General features: G+C 39.8%; 1 non-coding gene across 1 annotated transcript; it reads left to right on the top strand.

The window, feature by feature from the left end:
- Positions 1-19,409: 19,409 nt before the first annotated feature.
- On the top strand, positions 19,410-19,547 carry LOC114817323. Its single transcript, XR_003765188.1, has one exon. It is a non-coding gene; the product is annotated as a small nucleolar RNA SNORA7 (small nucleolar RNA).
- The last annotated feature ends 4,298 nt before the right edge of the window (positions 19,548-23,845 follow it).

The raw sequence follows: 23,845 nt of genomic DNA, 5'->3' as shown, positions 1-23,845 counted from the left end.
GGAGAGCAGTGATCTGCTTGATGTGAAGGGGAGGTAATTCCAGGCAGAGGGGAGCTGTGATCAAGAGGTTGGTGGTGCAAGAGTTGAGAGGTACAGTGAATAGGGGGGCTTGAAAGAAATCAAGTATGCAAGCTGAGGTGTTCTGGAAGAAGAGAATGGAAACATAAGAAGGGGAGAGCTGACTGAGTCACCTGAAGCTGATGGTCAGTAGTCTGTTAAATTTGAAAAGGAATGGCTAACCATTCATTCATTCATTCATTCAATCAGTCATATTTATTGAGAGCTTACTGTGTGCAAAGCACAGGACTAAGCGCTTGAGAGAGTACAATATAACAACAGACACATTCCTGCCCACAACAAGCTCACAGTCTAGATGGGGGAAACAGACATTAATATAAATAAATAAATAAATAATATGTATATATTTATATGCATATATATATATGTGCTATGAGGTTGGGAGAGAGAGGATGAATCTCCATTCAGTAGCAAATAAGAGTGGCGCAGGATGGAGTGGGAGAAGAGGAGAGGCAGGCTTAGTCAGGGAAGGCTTCTTGGAAGAGATGTGCCTTCACTAAAGCTTTGAAGTGAGGGAGAGCAATTATCTGTCTGATATGAGGAGGGAGGTACATTGAAGGTACTTAAAGGAAAAAGATGAATGGAGGTAGGGTAGTCAGCAAGGATGTTGATGTGGTAGTCAAGCTGGGATACAATACCTTAAAAAGCAGCCTGGTGGCTTTTTATTTAGTGAGGAAGGGGAAGATTCTGGAAATGCTGTGGAGAAAGAACTAATAGGGTTTGTGACAAACTGATTATGGGGGTAGAAAGAGAGAAAAGATTCAAGGATAATGCCAAGATTACCAGTTTGAGAGAAGGGGAGGATGATGGTGCTAAAATGGGAATGATTGGTAGAGAAAGAACTTTAGAGGAAAGCAGCATGGCCTACTGAAGAGAGTACAGGCCTGGGAGTGAGAAGGACCTGGGTTCTAGGCTCTGACAATTGCTTGCTGTGGGACCTTGGTCAAGTTACCTAACTTCTCTGTGCCTCAGTTCCCTCAACTGTAAAATGGGGATACCCATTCTCCCTCCTACTTAGAGCTGTGAGTCCCCATCTGGGACAGGGACTGTGTCCAACCTAATTCATTTGCACTTACCCCAGTGCTTAGAACAGTGTTTGACAAATAGTAAGTGCTTAACAAACTTAACATATCCAAAACTGAGCTCCTTATCTTCCCACCCAAATCCATTCCTCCCCCTGACATTTCCAGCACTGTAGATAACACAACCATCTTCTCTATCTCACAAGCCCATAACCTTGGCATTAACCTCTATTCAACTTTCTCATCCAATCAATCAATCAGTCAATCAGTGGTATTCACTGAGCACTTACTATGGGCAGAGCATTGTTCTAAAGGTTTGAGAGAGTACAATACAGTAAAATTCATGCCACATATTCGATCTGTTATCAAATCGTAACATTTCTACCTTCACAACATCACTAAAACCCACCCATTTCTTTCTATCCAAACTGCTATCACACTGATCCAAGCACTGATCCTATGTGACTACTGCATCAATAACCTTGCTGACCTACCTGCCTCTTGTCTCTCCCCACTCCAGCCCATATTTCACCCTGCTGCTCAGATCATTTTTCTTTAAAAAAAGCATTTAGTCCATGTTTCCCTACTCCTCAACAACCTCTAGTGGTTTCCTGTTTACCTCCACAACCAACAGAAACGCTTTACCACTGGCTTCAACACCCTCAATCAACGTATTTTAATGTCTGTCTCTCCCTCTAAACTGTAATCTCCTTGTGGGCAGGGAACATGCCTACCAACTCTATTATATTGTACTCTTTCAAGTGCTTAGTACAGTGCGCTGCATACAGTAAACACTCAATAAACACAATTGATGGATTGATTGATCGATCTATCTGATCAACCTAGAAGTCTCCATTTAATTCTTTGTCACAAAATTTTTCAAGCATGTGAATTTAATTTTGAGTCTATAATTTCTAGGGTCACCATATTTCTTAAAAATAGAATAATAGTAATAATACATGGTAAGCACTTACTATGTTCGTAGCACTGTACTAAGTGCTGGGGTAGATACAAGATAATCAGGTTAGACATAATTCCTGTCCTCATGGGGCTCCCAGTCTAAGTAGGAGGGAGTAAGATTGAATCAGCATTTTCAGATGAGGAAACTGAGGCACAGAGAAGTTAAATCACTTGCCCTAGGTCACACAACAGATAAATGGAGGAGCTGGAATTAGAATCTAGGTCCTCTGATTACCAAGTCTGTGCTCTTTCCACTAGGGCACGCTGCTTCTCATAAGCTTGGATTCCTTCATATTTTATCGCATTTATTTAAAAAATATTATTCAGGCCCAAGGCAAATTGTTGAGTAACCTTTATATGAAATATTAAATACTTATTTTGATATCTTTCTTAATTTGATATCTTTATATATATATATATATCTACATAGATATATCTGATTCACCCATCTTGATAAGCAAACATAATGAAATATGATAAAGACAAACAGCCACTTTAATCTGGATTGAATATGATTATACTTCTTTGATTACATAACAGTAAGCAATACATGAATATACTAAGTCTTATTGCAGCTTACTGTTCAGGTTTCACTGCTTATAGATTATGAACCCCGTGGGGACCCCAAGTTTAGCCTCCCTTGCATTCTCATCTGTGAATTTTACTGAGGGGTTAGTGCAGTATTTTCCAGAGTACGTGATATACTATTACTACCATATCAAGGAAAATATACCCTTGAATGTGAAAAATGGCTAGTAAGGGGCTAATTTCTCAGCGAAGAATAAAGTTGCACTAGATTTCACAACAGGAATGGTAGGCAAACCAGTCACCTTGGGGACAAGGATAATGTTAACATTGGGCAGGTTGGAGGCTAGGTGAGTATTGTGTGCAGTGTCTGAGGGAGTGTATATGTGCATGTACATGTATGTGTGTTGGGGTGTTACAACCCCTGGAGGCCCTGTCTCCCTTCCCCCCCTCCCGTACACACACACACACACACACAAACACACACACACCATCACACTCTAATGGAAGCCCCCTAACAATCAACAAAATCCATCATTTTTAGAGTGCCTGTTTCCACTCTCCCGTCTCCGGATCACACCTGGAGAGTTTCCAGTACTTTACCAATGTCAGCTATGGGAGGGAGAGCTAAACAGAAGCTTACCCATTCCATTCCTAGCTTGGGCAGTGGCTAGCCAATGGAAGACAATCTGCTACAAGTCAAAACTCACCTGTGCTGGGCAGAAGTGGCATGGGAGAGAGTCGAGGGCAGAGACTTAAGTTTACTGCATGGAAGAAGGCACTGGTAAACCACGTCCATATTTTAACAAGAAATCTCTATGGATATAATAATGCTGGTATTTGTTAAGCACTTAATATATGCAAAGCACTGTTCTAAGTGCTGGGAGGATACAAGGTGAGCAGGTTGTCCCGCATGGGGCTCACAGTCTTAATCCCCATTTTATAGATGAGGTAACTGAGGCACAGAGAAGTAAAGTGACTTGCCCACAGTCACACAGCAGACAAGTGGCAGAGCCGGGATTAGAACCCATGACCTCTGACTCCCAAACCCGGACTCTTTCCACTGAACCAGGATGCTACCAGAGCGATCGCAGGTAGAAGTGGGACATTCTCGGAGAGATATTTCCACGGAGTTTCTGTGGGTCGGAGATGACTGTACCGCATAAGACAAGTTTCTACTTTACCAAGTTCTTGGGAGCTTACAGTCTAATAGGGGATACAGAACAGATAAAATTTACTTACAAATAGTGGGAGTAGGAGGAAGAAAAATAATATAGCAGGAAATAGTATAACTACAAGAGTGTGAAATCAACATAAAGAGCAACAGACTGCCTTTACTCGATGAATGAATCAAAGCACCATCTCAAGACCAACAATACCATCTCACACCTAATAATAATAACAAGAATAATAATAATAATATTAGTAATAATTGTGGCATTTGTTGAGCATTTACTACTTATATCTGCATAGGGGCAGATATAAGATTGAAATTAGTCCCTGTCCTGCATGAGGCTCATAGTCCAAGTAAGAGGTAGAACAGGTACTGAATCCCCATTTTAAAGATGAAGAAAGGATGGCACAGAGTAGTCCAGTGATTTACCCAAGATCACACAGCAAGCAGATGGCAGAGCTAGGAATAGAATTTCCAGGCCCAGGTTCTATCCAGTAGGCCCTGCTGCTTCCCCTGGTCTACACTGCTTCCACCTGCCAAACTAAAGGAAAACATTCTCGATGCAGCAACAAACTAAACAGCGGTATCTGCCTTTCATAGTGAGGCAGATGTACCTTAAAAATATATGAATCACGCTAGCTATGCACAGCCACAGTGTTAACTAGTATATGATAACCTTCAAATTCACACCTATTATCCAACCGTTACATTAAAAAGTGGCCTACATACGACCGAAATGGCTAAATATTATGCACCCGGAGAAAAATGTCACCTAAAGGAAAATTCAGCAATCCTTTGGGAACAACAGACTTGTGTTCTGCCATTTGTCTGCTGTGTGACCTTTGGCAAGTCACTTCACTTCTTTGTGCCTCGATTACCTTATCTTTACAATGGGGATGAAAACTGTGAGCCCCATGTGGTACATAGACTGAAATGGGGTTGAAAGTTGTGAGCCCCATGTGAGACATGGACTGTGTCCAACCCAACTGCCTATCTTGTATTTACCCTAGTGCTTAGTATAGCGCCTGGAAAATTGTAAGTACTTAACAAATACCATTTTTAAAAAAAGAACACAGACCACAATTTACAATGTAAACACTGATAGGGAATTTTTACTTGATACTGTCAACAAGGCAGGTGTCGGTTGTATTGGATATGGCTGGACAGTGTCAACAAGATTAGCCAGTGATTCAGAGATGAAACTTCTTGCAAAAACATAAGTTTTATTACAACACCACACTGCATGAGTCAAACCAAAGGGGAGCTTACAGATAACTCCATCACTCCATGCAAATCAAGTTAAGAAAAATGAGTAAAGTGTGGTGGAATGCTTAAGTAAAAGGGTTCTAAGGCAATTCAGATGGTCAAAAAATCAAAAAGTGTTCTGCACGTACCATCCTGGTACCTCTGAAGAATGAAGGTAGCTATAGCTCATAAAAGACAAAGAGGAAATCCTAAAGACCTTTTATCCTGATAAATTTGTTCTAGTTAATATAGTTAGTTTTACATTCAAGTGCTCAATAAATAATATTGTTGATAAAAAGATGGTAGTAGAAGGAGCAATCATGGTAGTAATAATAATAATGGCATTTGTTAAGCATTTACTATGTGCCAAGCACTGTTCTAAGAGCTGGGGTAGATACAGGGTAGTCAGGTTGGACACAGTCCCTGTCCCACAGAGAGCTCATGGTCTTATTTCCCATTTTCCAGATGGGGTAATTGAGATCCAAAGAAGTGAAATGACTTGCCCAAGGTCACACAGCAGACAAGTGGCGGAGCCGGAATTGGAACCTATAACCTTCTGACTCTCACTCCCAGGTTCTATCTGCTACCCCATGCTAGTAGTCGTAGAAATAGCAGTCGCAGCACTAACAACCCAATTCGTTTGTATCCACCCCAGCGTTTAGTACAGTGCCTGGCTCGTAGGAAGTACTTAATAAATGCCACAGTTATTGATATTAGTGGGAGTAGTTGTGGCAGTAGTAATGACTTTTATTGAGTCATTTATTTATTTATCTGTTGCCGAATTGTACTTCCCAAGCACTTGTACAATGCTCTGCATACAGTAAGCGCTCAATAAATATGAATGGAAGAATGAATAAATGAATGAATGAATGAATGAATGAATGAATGAGCACCCTCTGGAATGCAATCCACTGTTGTAGGAGTCTGGGGAAGTTCAACAGATACATAAGGCCCAATCCCTGAAGGTGCTTACATTCTAATAGAGGAGATACACATAATAATAATGATAATAATAATAATGTTGGTATTTGTTAAGCGCTTACTATGTGCAGAGCACTGTTCTAAGCACTGGGGTAGATACAGGGTAATCAGGTTGTCCCAAGTGAGGCTCATAGTTAATCCCCATTTTACAGATGAGGTAACTGATGCACAGAGAAGTTAAGTGACTTGCCCACAGTCACACAGCTGACCAGTGGCAGAGCTGGGATCGAACCCATGACCTCTGACTCCCAAGCCTGGGCTCTTTCCACTGAGCCACACTGCTTCTCTGCTTCTATGCTTCACATAGAAATATTGACTAATGAAGTCATTAGAATAAAGGGTAGATTGTGCAGTTGATAATGCTTATGGACACAAATGTTTGCTGAAGAAAGATCCAAATAAATATATAAGTGCTACAAGTGATTATTGTGCTAATGTGACTCAGCAGCTAGTGTGACCTAGTAGAAAGAGCATGGTCCTGGGAGTCAAAGGATTTGGGTTCTAATCCTAGCTCTGCCACTTGCCTGCTCTGTGTCTCAGTTTCCTTTTCTATAACATCTCCCCCAGCGCTTAGAACAGTGCTCTGCACATAGTAAGTGCTTAACAAATACCAACATTATTATTATAACATGGGGATTAAGTACCTATTCTCTCTCCTACTTAGGCTATGAACTCAATGTGGGACAGGAACTGTACCTGACCTATTATCTTGAATCAACCCTAGTATTCATTATTCAATCATATTTATGGAGCACTTACTGTGTGCAGAGCAGAGCTTGGCACCTAGCAAGTGCTTGACAAATATTATTATTAATATTGGGAATTAATCATGTAAGCCTTGTTGGAGAAGCTGGGATTTTATGAGGACTTTGAGTTTGAGGAAAACTGAAATTCATCAGTCTGGAAAGGGGGAGTTCCAGACTGGGGAAAGAGTGATAGCAAAGAAACAGAGGCAAGAGAGTCAAACATGATGTATAGTTAGAGGTTTTGCTTGAAAGAAACAAAGAGAGCTAGTCAGGGTGTAGGAGGTGAAGGGAACTGATATGTAAATATGGTGAGGAACCTTGAAGCTGACTGTGTAACGTAATGTAGAGGGAACTGGGAAGTCAGTGGAGGGTTTTGAGGACTGGCGATCTCCCACAAGCTTTTCCTAATAGTAATAGTATTTATTAAGTACATACTATGTGCAGAGCACTGTACTAAGTGCTGGAAAAGAGTATTCAGGTGAAAATTAGATATGCCTTAGCCCTCCAGGGCCTCACAAGTGATTAGCGTGATAAGGAGGAAACCAGTAATAGACACATCTGGATAGATGAAACACTGAAACAGCATAAAAGGCAAGGACAAATATATAAAATAAAAACAAAAATCAGTAGAATGCTATGCCTATGGGAGAAGAATTTGAGGGTTCTCAGTGTCCAAGTCACATTCATAGCCACAATAACCATTTCAACAGCCACCAATCTTCAGAAGGATTTTGTGGAAGTCTCATGCTGTGGGTGCTTTTCACTTTCTAGCAGGAGTGGTGGAAGGCAGGATTGGATGGAGTATCTGACATGACTTGGAGGAGACTTCCTCAGCTTCCGGAACACTGAAGATATGCCTCAGGACCTCAAAGGTGCTTACTATCATCACCTTTAAGAAGAAAGGGTTGATATCAGACTACGGAAGTTAACAAGGGATAATGCTATACTCCATCCCAACTAGGATCCTAACCAGAGTCCTTCTGGACTGGGTCCTGAAGGTTATCAGTGACATCACCCTTCCAGAATGATCTCTGCTGTATGTCAGGTTCACAAAAAGTCCAGGGAGCAGCAGCAAGATCGCTATAAGGCTTTCCTATGAAAAACATTTGACACTATCAGTAGATTCTGACTTGAAATTGCTTAGAAAATGTAGCTGCCTTGAGAAGTTCATTGAGATTCGGAGACAAACATCTAGATGAGATTCCCACCATAGACCTTTCAGAGGGCAGTGCAGAACCCCATCTTAATCTTAAGCAGACTCTCTGGTCACTTCATCTGGGCTCCAAGACAACCCAGGCTGGGACCACATCCCTGAAGCCTTCATAGATTGAAATGGGCCCCCGGTTTGCCCCAGAAATCACAGGTGGCATAGGGCAGTCCAGGGGGCTCTGAAAAGACCCATGAGTCTAAGATATTCTGGGAGAGAAGCACTCTCAGGCCCACAAAGCACTCCAGTCAACTGCCAACAAAGTGTATACCAAAACATCAAACTAAGGTTCTTCAGGACCATGAATGCTCATCAGAAATAGTGCTCTGCAGCTTCCCGCCAATTCCCCAAGCAGGAAGTGGCACTAATAATAATAATAATAATGTTGGTATTTGTTAAGCGCTTACTATGTGCCGAGCACTGTTCTAAGCGCTGGGCACTGTTCACTATTCAATCATCCTGGAAACCAACAGGCTTGAGAGCTATAAGTCACACACTTGATTAGTCAGTCCAATAAAAAATGTCCCATCTGCATGGCTCTAGTTATATCTTTTTACCCTTCATTGCTATGATGAAGGCTAGAAACAAATTCACCATTTGTGAGCCATCTCTCCTAAAGTATAAGGTCCTTGTGTGAATGGATCATGTCTACCAACTCTACTGTACTCTCTCAAATCCTTAGTACAGTGTTCCATACACAGTAACTCTGCAATACATACCTTTGATTGATTGATCTAAAGAATCAAACGTAGCTTAAATTAGAAACAAGATGTATCCCACTGGATGTTATTGGGTTTCCCTGAGCAGACAAGCACAATATCTCCCTTATTCATATACATACTAATGGAGTCTTTTGCATCTTCCAAAAGAAAATGGCCTCCAAATGTTCAGATGCTTTTCTCTCTTCAGTCCCAATTATGCCCCATGACCAGATATCTGTAGGCTGTCTGGAAACCCTGACTGTTCCTCCATCGGTCAATCATATTTATTGAGTGCCTACTGTTTGCAGAGCCCTGTACTGGACACTTTTTTATGATATTTGTTAAGCGTTATGTGCCAGGCACTGTACTACGCACTGAAGTAGATACAAGCAAATCAGCTTGGATACAGTCTTTGTCCCACATGGAGTTCATAGTCTTAATCCTCAGTTACAGATGAGGTAACTGAGACACAGAGAAAATAAGTGATTTGCCCAAGGTCACGCAGCGGACATGTGGTGGACTCAGGTTTAGAACCCAGGTCCTTCTGACTCCTAGGCCCATCCTCTTTCCACTAGGCCATGCTGTTTCTCATTGTTTCATTTGGAAGAGTACAGTATAATAATAATTTTGGAATTTATTTAGTGCTTATTTTGGGCAGGCACTGTACTAAGCACTGGGGTTGGATACAAGCAAATTTTGGTCCCGCATGGAGCTCAAGTCTCGATCACCATTTTACAGATGAGACAGCTGAGGCATAGAGAAGTGAAGTGGCTTGCCTGAGGTCACACAGCAGCCAAGTGGTGGAGCCAGGTTTAGAACTCCTGACCCAAAATAGCAGAGTTGGTAGATAAATTCCCTACACACAAGGAGTTTACAGTCTAGAGGTGAGACAGACATATAAATAAATTATGGTTATGTATATAAGTCCTGTGGAACTGTGGGTGAGATGAATAAAGAGTACAAATCTAAGAGCAAGGGTGACACAGAAGGGAGAGGGAGTAGGGGAAATGAGGGCTTAGTCAAGGAAGGCCTTTATTTCTCCATGCTGCAATCAAAGACCTGAGCCACTAGCAGTTTAAACAAATAATCAGATGTGAAAAGAACCCATAGCCTATTGTCACCACCCAAAACCCTAACTTTAAAACTCCACAAACTCTTGGTTTTAACAAAGCAAAGCAATTGAGATCATCCCAGCTCCAGCCCTTTTTCCCCCTCACTCCATCTTGTTTTTCTAAATATATCTAAAGATTTCTCTAAAAATGCTTTCATTTTCCCTTTGCAAATTTATTTTATGATGTCTTAAAATCAAGTTATTTCAAGATTCCTTTGATAACAATAACAACGTCTTCTGGAGATGTTTAATTTTGTCAGAAATGTCATGAAATCCCTTTATTTCTGAACATTATCATCAATGCAGGAATCACAGTTTCAACACTTTTCTCATTGTGGGTTTTCAAACACTATAAAACTCCCCCCTCCAAGGCTCAAACTCTGTACTCAGCTTGTACGATATTTATTTTTCTCATAATTCATTTCACTTTTCACCCAGATTCCAGATTTTGTGATGTATTTTGTCAAATTCTCCCTTCTTTTGCCTTCCAGGGATCTTGGGTATTGCTGCAACCCTATGCTGACTTTGCTAAAAAAAACAGTGGAGGCTGGGAGGCTTCGATCCAACTCCTCCAAAACAGCGCCAGTAAACACACCAGAAATGTGGAAAGCATTCTCTTCTCTAATCTAATAAACTGCTCTATTCACTAAGAATGTTGGAACCTTCACATAACATCTTTTGCCAGGCCATTTGCTTTGAAGGCCAAAAGAAATGATTTAATAGTTTAGAGGGTGAATGAAAGGAAAAGCCAAGAAAATATAGACATCTAAATACAAGCATTCCTGATTTCTTGAAGTGTATGGAAACCAAAATATCATCCAGTTCCATATAGCTCAATATTTTTTCTAGCTTTTCTATTTCATCTAAATGGACTTAGTTGTATTCCCAGAAAGGCATACCAATAGAAAAGATCATATTCCTAAAGGAACATTACAAAATGAGGAATAGAAATTTTTCTCACCAGAAAAGTAGTCAGCTACACCTCTTTGCAAGAAATTATCAAGAAAACCAAATCAGAACATTAGTCACTATGAAAACAGCCTCTGAAGCATCAATATTGAATTTGCAAAGAATATTTAATAATACTTTTAAATGAAGCTCAAAATAATTATTCAAATATCACTGACAAAGTAAATAGTAGAATTTGGTTTCTCTATTTATGGCCCCATAAATCTGTATGGAGGCTATATACCTATTTAACTGTAATGAGTTTTTAGGTTTTCAAAAAGGGCTTGGTAAAAGTTAAAATATAAATTTCTGAAAAATTATTTAACATGAATTAGACTTCAAAAAGACCTACATTCTGATAAACTGTTGCAAGAAAAACTAGTTATTTAGGGACTTGCTTGGAATAAATTAGATTAAAACTATATTTTTATTTAGTGAAGTATTATGTCAGTTCATCGTGGCTTGTAGTAGGAGATATATACTGTTAGCTGAAATGAATTTGATAATATTTATATTTTACCCATTTTTTCATCTGTTAGGTAGTAAAAAAGAATTTGGAATCTATGCCAGTTGGTAAAGCTAATCACATGCTATAATTAATGAAAAAGTATTTCTGAATGCACATTATACCATGTTATATTTTTCACCTGGTAACAAGCTGTAAGTTTTTTTCTTCTCTGCTGATTATTTCTCAAAATATATTGTAAATATTGGACATTTTTAGAAAGATTCTTTTCTGATCAAATGAAGGTATCTTTCCCGTTCTTACTACTGCCAAGTCTATGATTTACACACAGTTTAATTATTCAGATGTTTATTATGTTCTACATAATGAAATTTGGACCCTCATATTTTCTTCCTACATGCTCAATGCAGGCTGCAATTATAGCCACAGATATCTGTTTATTTGATGAATTTTGCTTCTTCTGCATAGTTTGATAAATATGGAAATAAGTCAAAACCTACTTTATATACAGTAATTAAAGTGAAAAATCTAGTCATGATGCAAATCCTTAATTGGACTCCAGGAGAGATATGCAGAATTTCTCTTTAATAATATGGGATGGCTGGGGACAGAAAAACAAAGCACACTAAAATATGGTTTAGAAGCACAATTAATCACAAAACAGAAAACAACCAATTTAGCATAGCTCATTCAGTGATTCTCAAGGCTCAGGTAATGTTCTTTTAATCATCTGGCTCTAATATTAAGGTTGTGTCATGTGCGGCTGAAATAAAACACAATATATATGCTGATCTTCAGTATGAAACATGTTCTTTGGTCTAATTTGTAAACACAGCCTTTTCATAATAAAATGTTCAGACTGCTTAATGACATGTAAGTGAATGATCAAAGCAGGAGAAAGTGGTTTTAACTGTATTCTTTAAATATATTAATTCATTAGTCCCCAAAAGCTCCCAGCTCATTGTCATTTTTTAGTTTCTAGGGCAAATTTTGGTTTATTTTAATAAAATGAAAACAAGCAGCTAAGTCGTCTTTTAAGCATTTGACAGTATAAAGGATACACTTGTTAAACAATATTAAATGAATCTAGCCAGGGATGGGGCAAATGTGGCTGAAAAACAAACCTGAAAAAAAGCTGGTAATCTAAGACCATAAGTATTTGTTTTCCTGTGTGATGCATGTACTGTTCTAATCAGCTAAAAATTAGCCATCGTTGTTGCCTAATTTGATTGTAAAGATATTATTCTCTATATAGGTTTGTGTAATATCTCATTACGGGAATAATTATCTGAGCATGCTTTAACCAGAAAAGACTGGATTTATTGTACTACTTTACTTAAATAGAAATTCCATTATTCTGGCTTCCCTTAAATAAAAAATATATAAACACCATTTATGTTTGGAATGTGCAGTCTCGGAATTTGGAAATAGTCCCTATTGAAAGTTTTGCTTAATGGTATAAAGAAGGCTGCTATATCTAAATGTGATCAGGAAAGGAGCCAAGAAAGAGACGAGAAAGCTGGGATTGAGATTGCCCTGCAAGCCCCGTGGTCTGTGACATTATCAGGAGAATCATTCTTCTGTTACCCAGATGTGCCCATTGGTAGCAAGCTTCCATGCTGAGAGCAGCTGAAATCAGAGAGGCTTGATGTCCAGTATTCAAATCACTGTTAAAACTCTTTCTAACCCAGGATTCCTCCCCAGCTTGACAGATAAAAGGAGCTGTAGACAACCTAGTTTCAATGTAGTCTTCTCTTGACCACCCTGGGCTGACCTGCTGTCCCTACATGCACCTGCCATAAAACTTAAGGGCTTTAGAAACTCCTCTCTTTGATGTCCTCCAGTGATAGCAAACTAAGCTTTGATGTTTTCCTATAGCACATGTTTTAGCTAGTAAACTAAAGCACACTTTAATAACAATCAATTTCTACACGCAGCATCGTTGCTCATGTGGGCTTTAGTGAGAGAATTTTGCTTATATATGCGTAGACTTAGGAGGAATGACTTTAATTGAAATTTGCCTGTCTGCCCTGATAGCTTTTTTTTTCCACAACCCTGACCTCTCAGGATAAATGTGGAAAAGATTTGGCATCATTAGAAGGGAAAAGCAAGTGAAACATAAATTTTGTATTTCCCTCTGCTTATTTGCTCATGTGCATTTTTCATTCGTGGGCAGTTTATTTTGGGAGTATGGCATGTGGTCACAAATGAGACCAGAGTTCATCCTTTACAAGAATACAAGGTGCAGAGTCTATTTTGGATGGATCTAGTCTCGAAATTAAATCTTTCACTTTCTTTTTTTTTTAGAGTGTGTAATTTTACTTGGTTATCATTTGTTTGTTATATTTACTTATTTGCCAAAAGGATTAGGTTTTATCCCTCCAAATTAGTGAATCCAATTTATGGATCAGTGGCCAGAAACATTGCATCTCAAATGTGGGACAGGTTGTCTGAAGAGTAAAAACAATCACGATTCTTCCCAGAAACACATTAAGACAATGTTTCACCATTTTCTAGGGCTCAAACAGGATGTGAGATCTGGCACCACTGGAAGTGGACATAAGGAGAAAGGTTGGAGATTGACACAGAAGGGAAATAGGCTCCCATATCATTGGGCCATTGTTGTCTAACAGTTGTTGTTGATTGGCTCCAACAACATGAAGATTGTTTATGTCTAACAGTAATCTGTTTTATTCTGAGGATTACCTCAACCATATCAAGGGTCTGATTTGGGGCATTTTTTTTCCCCTAGGAAAAGAAATCTCATATCATCTTACTTTCTAAAGGGGGACATAAAGCAATTTCTTTACATTCTGAGCAATTCATACCATTTCCCAAGCAGATTTCCATTCCCACAAAAATATCCCTAGAAAGCATCAGGCCACTTCAACACTGCCACGAGCAGGAATCATTAGTTGTTAGATTGGCAAATGAAAGTGTGGCTACCTTCCTGGACCTAGGAAATTATTTCCAAAATTTCCACTGATCCTTTGGCCAGGTCTACACTTGAGAACTATCAAAATCATTCAAATTGCTTGTAAGCGCAGACTTGGCCTCGGTCAAATCATACAATATGTCATTCCAGTGTAGAAGCGGTCCTAGAGTTCTTCATGAGGAAACACTGTGTAACTATAGTTGTTCATTATTAGGCATCTTTATGTTTAACTGCGATAAACTACAATGCATTGCCATTGTGCAAGCCACAGGAAAAACGTTAATACAAAGACTAACAGTCTAATAGGATTAGACTGAGATTGTGAGCTCATTACAGGCAGGGACCGTGTCCACTAATTCTGTTGTATTTTTCTCTCTCAAGTGCTTAATATGGTGCTCTGCACATAATAAGCACTTAATAAATGCCTTTGATTGATTAATAGATATTAATGTCTAATAGTCGTGTGTCTTCAAGTAGTGCGGAATCAACATTTGTCTAATGTTGTCATTTTTGTCTATTCACTCAACTTTTCGAATGTTAACAATAATAATAATAATAATAATAATAATAATAATAATGGCATTTGTTAAATGCTTACTATGTGCCAAGCCCTGTTCTAAGCACTGGGGTAGATAAAAAGTAAAAAGGTTGTCTCACGCGGAGCTCACAGCCTTAATCCTCATTTTACAGATGAGATAACTGAGGCACAGAGAAATTAAGTGACTTGCCCAAATCACACAGCTGACAAGTGGCAGAGCCAGGATTAGAACTCATGACTGCTCTGGCTGCCAAGCCCATGCTCTTTCCACTGTTACTCTGCTTCTGACTTAATGACTGCTGTTTAATGCTGCTTAATGACTAAGTGTTATTAGATCTTAATATGCATCTCATATCTGGGGGGGAGCAGCATGACCTAGTGGAAAGAGCAGAGACCCGGGACTCAGATATCCCTGTTCTCCAATTTATCTGCTGTGTAACTCACAACTTCTCTGTGACTTGGTTCCCTCATTTGCCAAATGGGGATTCAATACCTGTTCTCTCTCCTACTTAGAATGTAAGCTATATGTGGGACCTGATGATCTTGATGACTCCAGAATTTAGTAGAGTGCATGGCACATTGTAAGCACTTAGCAAAATTATTAATATTATTATTTATTGACCTAAGAGAACAAGAGCCACGCTCTTTCTTCCAGACCATTTATAAATGCTATTGCAGTGCCCCCCGGATGAACTGTGTTTGAGAGGTAGGACAGACACGTGCCAAACGTGTGTCAACCTAACTGAGCCCACAGAGGACCAGACTGCATCTTGGTTTGAATAGTCACTTCTCTGTGCCTCAGTTATCTCATCTACAAAATGGGCATTGAGACAGTGAGCCCCACGTGTGTCCAATCCAGTTACCTTGTATCCACCCCAGTGCCAGGCACACAGTAAGTGCTTAACAAATACAATAATTATTATTATCACAGACAAATCCCACTGTTTTCCAGGGGAGGTGGCGGTGCTTTCAGAGGGCAAAATATCACTCTCAAGTTTTTTCAAGAGTGAAGATTGGAGCAAATAAATCATTTTCACTCATAGTCCATCCACTTACCAAATGGAAAATGGAAAAACCTAATTACACAGCCACAAACTCTGAATAGTCATTTCTATTCATCTTTCTGGTTGTGTCATATGAGCATAACAGAAGTGAAATTAGGATGCAGAGGAAAGATTCCCTGATCTGGACAGGTTTACATTATCTACAATGAACAATATTTACCCTTCCTACCTGATCAACCTTTTCAATCTGGAAATACAGCTTAAAAAAAACCCCTGGTCTTTTCCAGGCCTCATGGCAGTAATTTAATTCACACGAAAGATAAAGAATTCCCTAGAGCCCTGTCTCATCTGAATTGCTTCAAACAACCCAATTTCCAACACCTCCCTGCTTAAACTGTTCCACAGCCTAATCAATCTCATTCTATGGTTTTTCCTACATGGGCAGAATGAATCATATTACTCAGGAGAACATGGCATGATGAAGTATTTTCACAGTAAATACTCATATTCTCTGGACTATCAGAAAACATTCTGCTTCACTTTGCTGGTGAAAAAACAGCCTTTGACTCATATTCACCCAGAAGTACAGTGCTTAGCCTCCTAGGACTGACAAAGGGCTAATTGGTTAAGTAAAATGACTGTTCTATTTACTACCCATCCAAGACCAGTCCAGTGTCAGTTGAATCCAGTGGTTGAGTGCAGAGTGGATTTGAGCTTGGGTCTGACAGAGGGATCCTCTTCCATGGTCAGTAGCCCAAGGGATGCCAGTCAGTGGTAGGTTGTTTGCTCCCTGAGACCAATGTCTGGGCAGCCCAACAACAGTTTGGATTGCCAAAAGATTGGCTTGAGACATGGTTTCAACCCAGAATCCCTCAGGACTCCCAGTATCATGTCATTTTCCTTTGAACCTCACAAGAAGGGATGACCAGGTGCTATTAAAAGAACCCTCTTATTATGGTCTGAAGCAATCTGGTGCCCAAACCCTAGAATTAGACTGGTCCTGAGGATACATCAGACACATATAGAGTCAAATAGGCCTTCAACCACCCATGGTTGGTGTCTTGTTCATTCATTCAATAGTATTTATTGAGCACCTACTATGTGCAGAGCACTGTATTAAGCGTTTGGAATGTACAATTCGGCAACAGATAGAGACAATCCCTGCCCACTGACAGGCTTACAGTCTTTTCCTGTATCTGAACAGACCTTTATGTTGTTTTGTTTTCCAAAGGTTTTGTTTTTTTGTGGGGGTACATTAGTTGTAGCTTCTTTAAACCTACCTTCATGAACTCCAAGGGATATTGGTACAGCATCACTTAAATCAATTTTTTCCAGATGGAATGCCGTAGTGTACCTGAAACACTTCTTTTTTGAAATTGAGTGGTTTCAACCTAAATTTCACCCTTCATCAGTCTCATCCTTTCTTACTGTCCAGGATTTTTTCCATGGGTGACACAAACATTTATTTTGCTCACATCATCCTTGTAGATAACTACTTGTCCATTCACCTGGTTCATGCTCAGGTTTCCTTCTATGCCTTTTTGGCCCTCTAAGAATTAAGAAAATCACCTACAACTTATTCCCTCTTATATATACTCCTGCCTTTGACCCATCTATGAACCTCCATCCAGTTCAGCAAGTGCTATCTAAGCAAGCTTTAAGAGACACTCGTGCCCTGTTAGCTGCCTAGTTGGGTGTTAGCATAACTCTATTAGAATTCAGTTAGTCAAGCTGAACCCACGGGAGAGAAATTTCTATGAACAAAAGTTGCCTGGGCAGGAAGTACAGTTATACTGATGGCAAGTGACTTCACTCTTGTGATTGATTAAAATCCAGCCAGGTAATACAATTTAAAGGGAACATCCCCTTAAGGCTCATTGTAATAGCATATTAGTGTCTCATTTGTGGAGCCTGTAGCTCTGAAATTATTTTTTATGCCCTAATGTAAGAAATGAATTGCCTTCCCTTGCTACTATTTGTGGTACTTCAATTTTTTTCCTGTAAAAAAAACAAAATCTCATTTGGATTTTCTTTGACTCAGATATTCATGTCCAGAGACCTTTGGTTGTTCATTATCCTCCTTTGTCTTTTTTCATTATAATATTCCAAGTGCCGCAATTTCCATTTTCTTTAAAATCTAACCTGCTGATAGTATTTTCTCTGAGTGCCATTATTTCAAGCATTGCCAAAAGTAAACAGAGTATTTCTTCACCAAGATTTTCCATTATTTTCTGAATTGCTTTTAAACTCATTTTATGAAAATTTTAAAATAGGCAAAGGGTCTTTATTAAATGTGTGTGATTCACAATGATGCATCATGGCAAATACTTTGACGCACTAACAGTACCCATATTAATGAAAATAGAAAAATCAAAACACTAAAAGATATTTTAGGTGACAGCTTTAAGTTGAAAATATTTAGCTATGAATACAAAAAGTATATTCTTTCCCAGATATGACTATTTATGTTACCTGATTGTGTAAATATAATGTGTGATGCATAATTAGACAAGGAAACTGGAAGAAGAGTTCATTAAGTTTTTTTTTAATTTTAAATGAAGAAGAATTTAAAGTTCATGCTCTGCTCATTATTCCCTTTAATTGTACTCCTTTCAGAGTAGGTACAACAGACACAGCAACAAGATTATTTTAAAGTCATTCTTTATAACTGCTTTATTCTATCTTCTCTTGAGAGAGTTCATTTTTATGAATGGAGTCACTAGTTGGAATAGCAATGAAATTGTGATAATAAAAATATCAGTAGGTATTAATGTTTTTTACCCAATGAAGACCTCCCTATGGCTAACAAATGTTTAAAAAATGAATGATTTTTTGGGGGTCTGATTACTATCAGTTACTCAGTTGGATTATTGAGCATTTACCATGAGCAGCAAACGGTACTAAGCACTTGGGAGGGGATGATATAATAGAGTTGGTGGACATATTTGCTACTCTCAAACAGCTTACAGTCTAGAGGACAGTAACATTATGCTTAGATCCCTTCCTAGGCTCAACACCAGTAAATGCAATATTAAAGAAAAGCCTCAGAATTTTAAAGATGGCACCTTTATCAACTCTTCTGAGAAAAAAAAAGAGGAGAGAGCTGACTGCAAAGTCTTCCTGGCCCAGCCACTGAAGAAAAATTTTAACTCTACACACCCTGAATCACAACACAGCTGCAGATCCCAGCGGGGTCCAGCAGATGTGATCTTCACTGCCTGTCAAATACAGGGAACAACATGGAGACCTCTCATGTTGGGAATTACTGACCTTTCAAAGGAACTTGACATCACCAGTAGTCACCTGAGCTCTGGTGACTACTAGAAAAGTTTGGCTGTCCTGAGAAATTAGTTTATCAATATCTTGAGATTTCTCCAAGATGGTATGACTGGGTGGGTCAGAACTAGAAGGCCCTAGCCAGATCCATTCCCTCTCCCCAGTGGAATAAATAATAATAATAATAATGGTGTTTGTTAAGTGCTTACTATGTGTCAAGCACTGTTCTAAGCACTAGGCCTGATACAAGGTAATCAGGTTGCACCTCGTGGGGCTTACAGTCTTAATCCCCATTTTACAGATGAGGTAACTGAGGCACAGAGAAGTTAAGTGATTTGCCCAAAGTCACACAACTGACAAGTGGCAGAGACCGGATTAGAACCCACGACCTCCAAGCCTGTGTTAGTTCCATTAAGCCAAAAGTAGGGCTGTATTGGAGAGCCAGTCCTGTTCTACCTATTCTAATAGTAATAATTGTGGTATTTGTTAAGCCCCCTCTCAAGATTACACCTGGAGAGATTCCAGTACTCTACCAGTCTCGGCTTTGGGAGGGAGAGTCAAGCAGAGGCCTGTCCATTCCATTCCTAGCTTGGCCAGTGGCTAGTGAGTGGAAAGCAATCTGCTACAAGTCAAAACCTGTTCTGGGCAGCAGTAGCATGGGAAGGAATTGAGAGCAGGGGCTCACTGTTTGCGTGGAAGAAGGCAATGTTTAAGACTTCTGTATTTTTACCAAGAAAACTCAATGGATCCACTATCAGAATAATTGCAGGTGGTGTGGGGGGTTCTGGAAGAGATGTGTCCACGGAGTTGCTATGAGTCAGAGATGACCCCACAGCATAAAACAAGGCAATTTGTTAAGTGCTTATAATGTGCCAGGCACTGTACTGGGGTTTGTTAAGTGCTGAGGTGGATACAAGCAAATTGAGTTGGACACAGTCTTAATCCCCATATCACAGAGGAGGTAATTGAGGACTGAGAAGAGACTTGCCCAAGGCCACCCAGCAGACAAGTGGTGGAGGTGGAGGCAGGATTAGAACCCATGACCTTCTGACTTCCAGGCCTGTGCTCCATCCGCTATGCCATGCTGATTCTAAGCAACCTTCCTTGAGGAGGCAACAAAGAAGTTGGGGTCTAAATACGATTCCAGTCTTCTGAGAAGACTCTTTCAACTCAACAATCAGAATGCATCCTCAAAAGTCTTGAATCATTCAAATAGAAGCTCCTCTACAATGGTGATGCTTTGGATACATACACACCAGAAGGTGTGAAGATGATTTTGAAACACTTCCCAGAATCAGAAAAGAGCACTGGACTGACAAGAAGTTTGAGGTTTCATACTAGCTGGCTCTTGGAAAATCCTACCCAAAGTCAAGAATCAACATGAGTGACACAAAGGTGAATTTTGTCACTAAATTCTATTCACCAATGGTATTTTTTGAGCACTGACTGTATGCAAAGCACTAAACTAAGCACTTGGAAAAGATCCTGCCTTCAAGGAGCTTACAGTCTATTGTCCAGTGATATAGGGATAGACAAAAAGGGAGGAAACCAAATAAATAAGGCTAGTGTGGGGGAGCTCAATGACAGTATGTGATGCCAATATGACATCAAAGTTTAGACCTTCCTCATGACTGTGAGACCTGGCCCTGCCTTTGATGGCTTCGACGTGTGATTCTTAGCATTAAGTAGTGAGACAGGATCATAAACAATGAGTCCAGTCAGATCACCATCAGCAAAATGGGGCTCATCCCATCATTCCTTTGCTAGACAGAATATGCTAGGATGAATGACAGAATACCCCAACAATTGTTCTCTCTTCACATGGAACGGGGTAATAGTGGAAAGAATGAATAGAAGAAAGATATTGTATACAAGGTGAAACCAAATCTCTAACAATATGAAATAACAGTGGATAGTTGGGAGGCAGCAGTACAGGATAGAGCAGCCTGGCTTGCAGGAACAAGAAATGGGGTGACTTCCTCAGAGAAAAAACTTAAGCAAAATTGTGAATACACTATCAGGCATTGTGGGTAACAAATGCAACAGTAATAGAAGGGCTAATCTTTCCATGCACATGGTGTAGATGAAATTGCATATCATAATGTAGTCTACTCAGTCATGCCTGCATGCACTGATAACCCCACACCTTCAGTAATATCATCTTCAGAACTGAAAAGCATCTGTATATATGTGTACATATACAAGCGTACACACACACACACACACACACAATATGCATATGAAATATCTAGGTTTTCAAAGTTCCTCACCAAATCACAGTTTAGTCACAGTTTAGCACATTTTTAGAAAGGTGGGTGAGAAAATAAGTTCTATCTGAATCAAAATAGAGGATTTTCCAATGACAGACTGCAATTACTCACACTAAAATCAAGCCAGGAAACTGGGGTTTAACACCCCGACATGAGGAAATGGGAATGGGAACCATATCACCACAAGAAGTTAAGATCTATGGTTGATTTTGACAACTAATGGAAAGATCTCAAACCTGCTTCCTGATCCAAATTTTGAGGAAAAGATGGGTTTTTTCATGTGCATCAAAGATATTGAAAAAATGTCACAAACTGAATTGAACAAAATCAATTGCTTTAACCTGCAATAGATTTATATCTAGAGTGCTAAAATTTTTAAATCCTACTCCACCCTGACCACTCCTCTAACTGCACACACACACACACACACAAAGCTAAAGTGGAAGAAGGAGCATGTAACTATACTGCCTTACCAGAGAGTCATTCATTCATTCATTCAATCGTATTTATTGAGCACTTACTGTGTGCAGAGCACTATACTAAGCACTTGGAAAGTAAAATTCAGCAACAGATAGAGACGAACCCTATCTACCCAATCACAAGCTCACAGTCTAGAAGGGACATAGTGACCACAAAACAAAACAAGCACACAGGCATCACTAACATCAAAAAAGATAAATAGAACTATAGATAAATGCACAACATGAATAAAATAGAGTAATAAATATGTACAAATATATGCAAGTGCTGTGGGGTGGGGAAGGGGGTATAGCAGATGGAGGGAGTAGGAGCTATTGGGAAGGGAGGAGGAGCAGAGGGAAAGGTAGAACTCAGTCTGGGAAGGCCTCCTGGAGGAGGTGAGCTCTCGTAGGGCTTTGAAGAGGGGAAGAGAGTTAGTTTGGCGGATATGAAAAGGGAGGGCATTCCAGATCAGAGATAGGACATAGGCCATGGGTTGAGGGCAGGACAGGCGAGAGCGAGGCATCGTGAGGAGGCGAGCGGCAGCGGAGTGGAGTGTGCGGGCTGGGCTGTAGGAGGAAAGGAGGAAGGTGAGTTAGGAGGAGGCAAGGTCAGAACCTCAACCTGTAAAGACCTTAAAGCAATGATTGTTGACCAGGAGTGAATTTGAAGGTAAGAAGAATCTGTTCTGCTAGGTGGTAATAACCATTTACAAGTAGAAATGGTTTCTCTGCAACAGCAGTCCGGAATGGCTGAAAGCATTGTCCTTTAGGTGTTATTAGATTGATGGTATTGATTCCTGGAACAAGAACGCCATAAAAGGCTAACACTTTAAAGAAGCGTAGTTCCTTCATTAGCTGCTTTAATTTGGCACTTGACAACGCCTGGCTGTTGAATGATGCAATATCAATAGCAGGAGAATATTTACTTTGGGAGAGTAGGGAAACAAAGCTAATTCATTCATTTTGAAAAGTGGTCAATTCACCTAACGCTAAGTGTTTAGCCAATAGCTCAAAATGGTTCACTTTCCTCTAGGAGATTTCCAGGAAAAGCAATCTTTCTGAACAAACTTTCGAGACGTTAGTGTATTTTGTATGGGAATTGTTGCATGGGTCGTGAACAGAGTTAGGTCAGTCTCCCGCTGTTCGAATCTGCATTCAACTTGCAAACAGTAGGGAGAAGTTGCCAATTGCAAACCCAATGTAATGATGTGATGGCCTGAATGATGAAAAGCTGGCCCCCCCGCCAAAAAAAAAAAAAAGGAGTTAAAGTCATATACACCTAATTTCAACGGGATTGCTTCTGCTCATTACCGTGCAAGATTGAAATACAGTACAGCAGCCAACCAGGCAGATAACTAGCCGAAAACACTGAGGGGAAGCCACTGCATGGAGTTTTCTCAAAGGACCGAGTGTAGTTTCAACATCCAAAACACCCAGGACTCCAAACCCTCAGCTCTAACAGTGTAACGGAGGTGTTTCCGCCATGAATGGTTCTGCTACACTGTAAAATTCAATAGTCAACTGGAAAGGTAAAATCATGTTTTGTTTCTAGGTGGGAGGAGTTTTTATTTTCCTTATCATTTTGAATGAAGTCTTCATAAGCTCACACTAATAGTCTCTTTCTTACTACTTCTTGGGCAATGAACGTAAACAAGAGGTGTACAAAATGACGCCGGGAGGATTTAATGATTTTGATTAAAGCTTTAGTGAGCTATTCAGCCAAGATTGGAACTCAAATGAGTAGAATGCTCTTGAGCCTCTTCAAAAGCTAGGATTCTGCCTTTGTTCACATGAAGACCCCAAGTCACCAAAAAAAAAAAAATGCTTCCACACATCAGGGATGCTGACTGGGAGGTCAGATGGATTGTAATGGGGAAGAGGGGACAAGTAGGAGGGGTGAAGTGTTCAGAGTCACTTTAATGAAAGAGGCAAAAAGGAGGATTTGATGTAGTAATAATGAGCAAAGCCAGAGGCAGAGGAGGCTTCCACATGGCAGAAAGTTTAAATGAGACACTGAGGAAGATAAATCTTTCACCCCTGCCTTTCTGTGATCCCCTTAAGCAGAGGGTCAGCCTACTCTGTGAGTGCCTTCTGGCTTGCTAGGTCCCAGAAAAGCCCAAACCAGAGAGAAGGGCCAGAATTTCATCAATCCTGCAGACAGTGGTCTTGAGAAGCCTGAAGGAGTATGATTTTCCAC

This window comes from Ornithorhynchus anatinus, chromosome 1 (assembly GCF_004115215.2).
Source record: "Ornithorhynchus anatinus isolate Pmale09 chromosome 1, mOrnAna1.pri.v4, whole genome shotgun sequence".
Lineage (NCBI taxonomy): Eukaryota > Metazoa > Chordata > Mammalia > Monotremata > Ornithorhynchidae > Ornithorhynchus > Ornithorhynchus anatinus.
The sequence above is the reverse complement of the archived record's forward strand: the minus strand, read 5'-3'. Positions and strand labels throughout refer to the sequence as shown.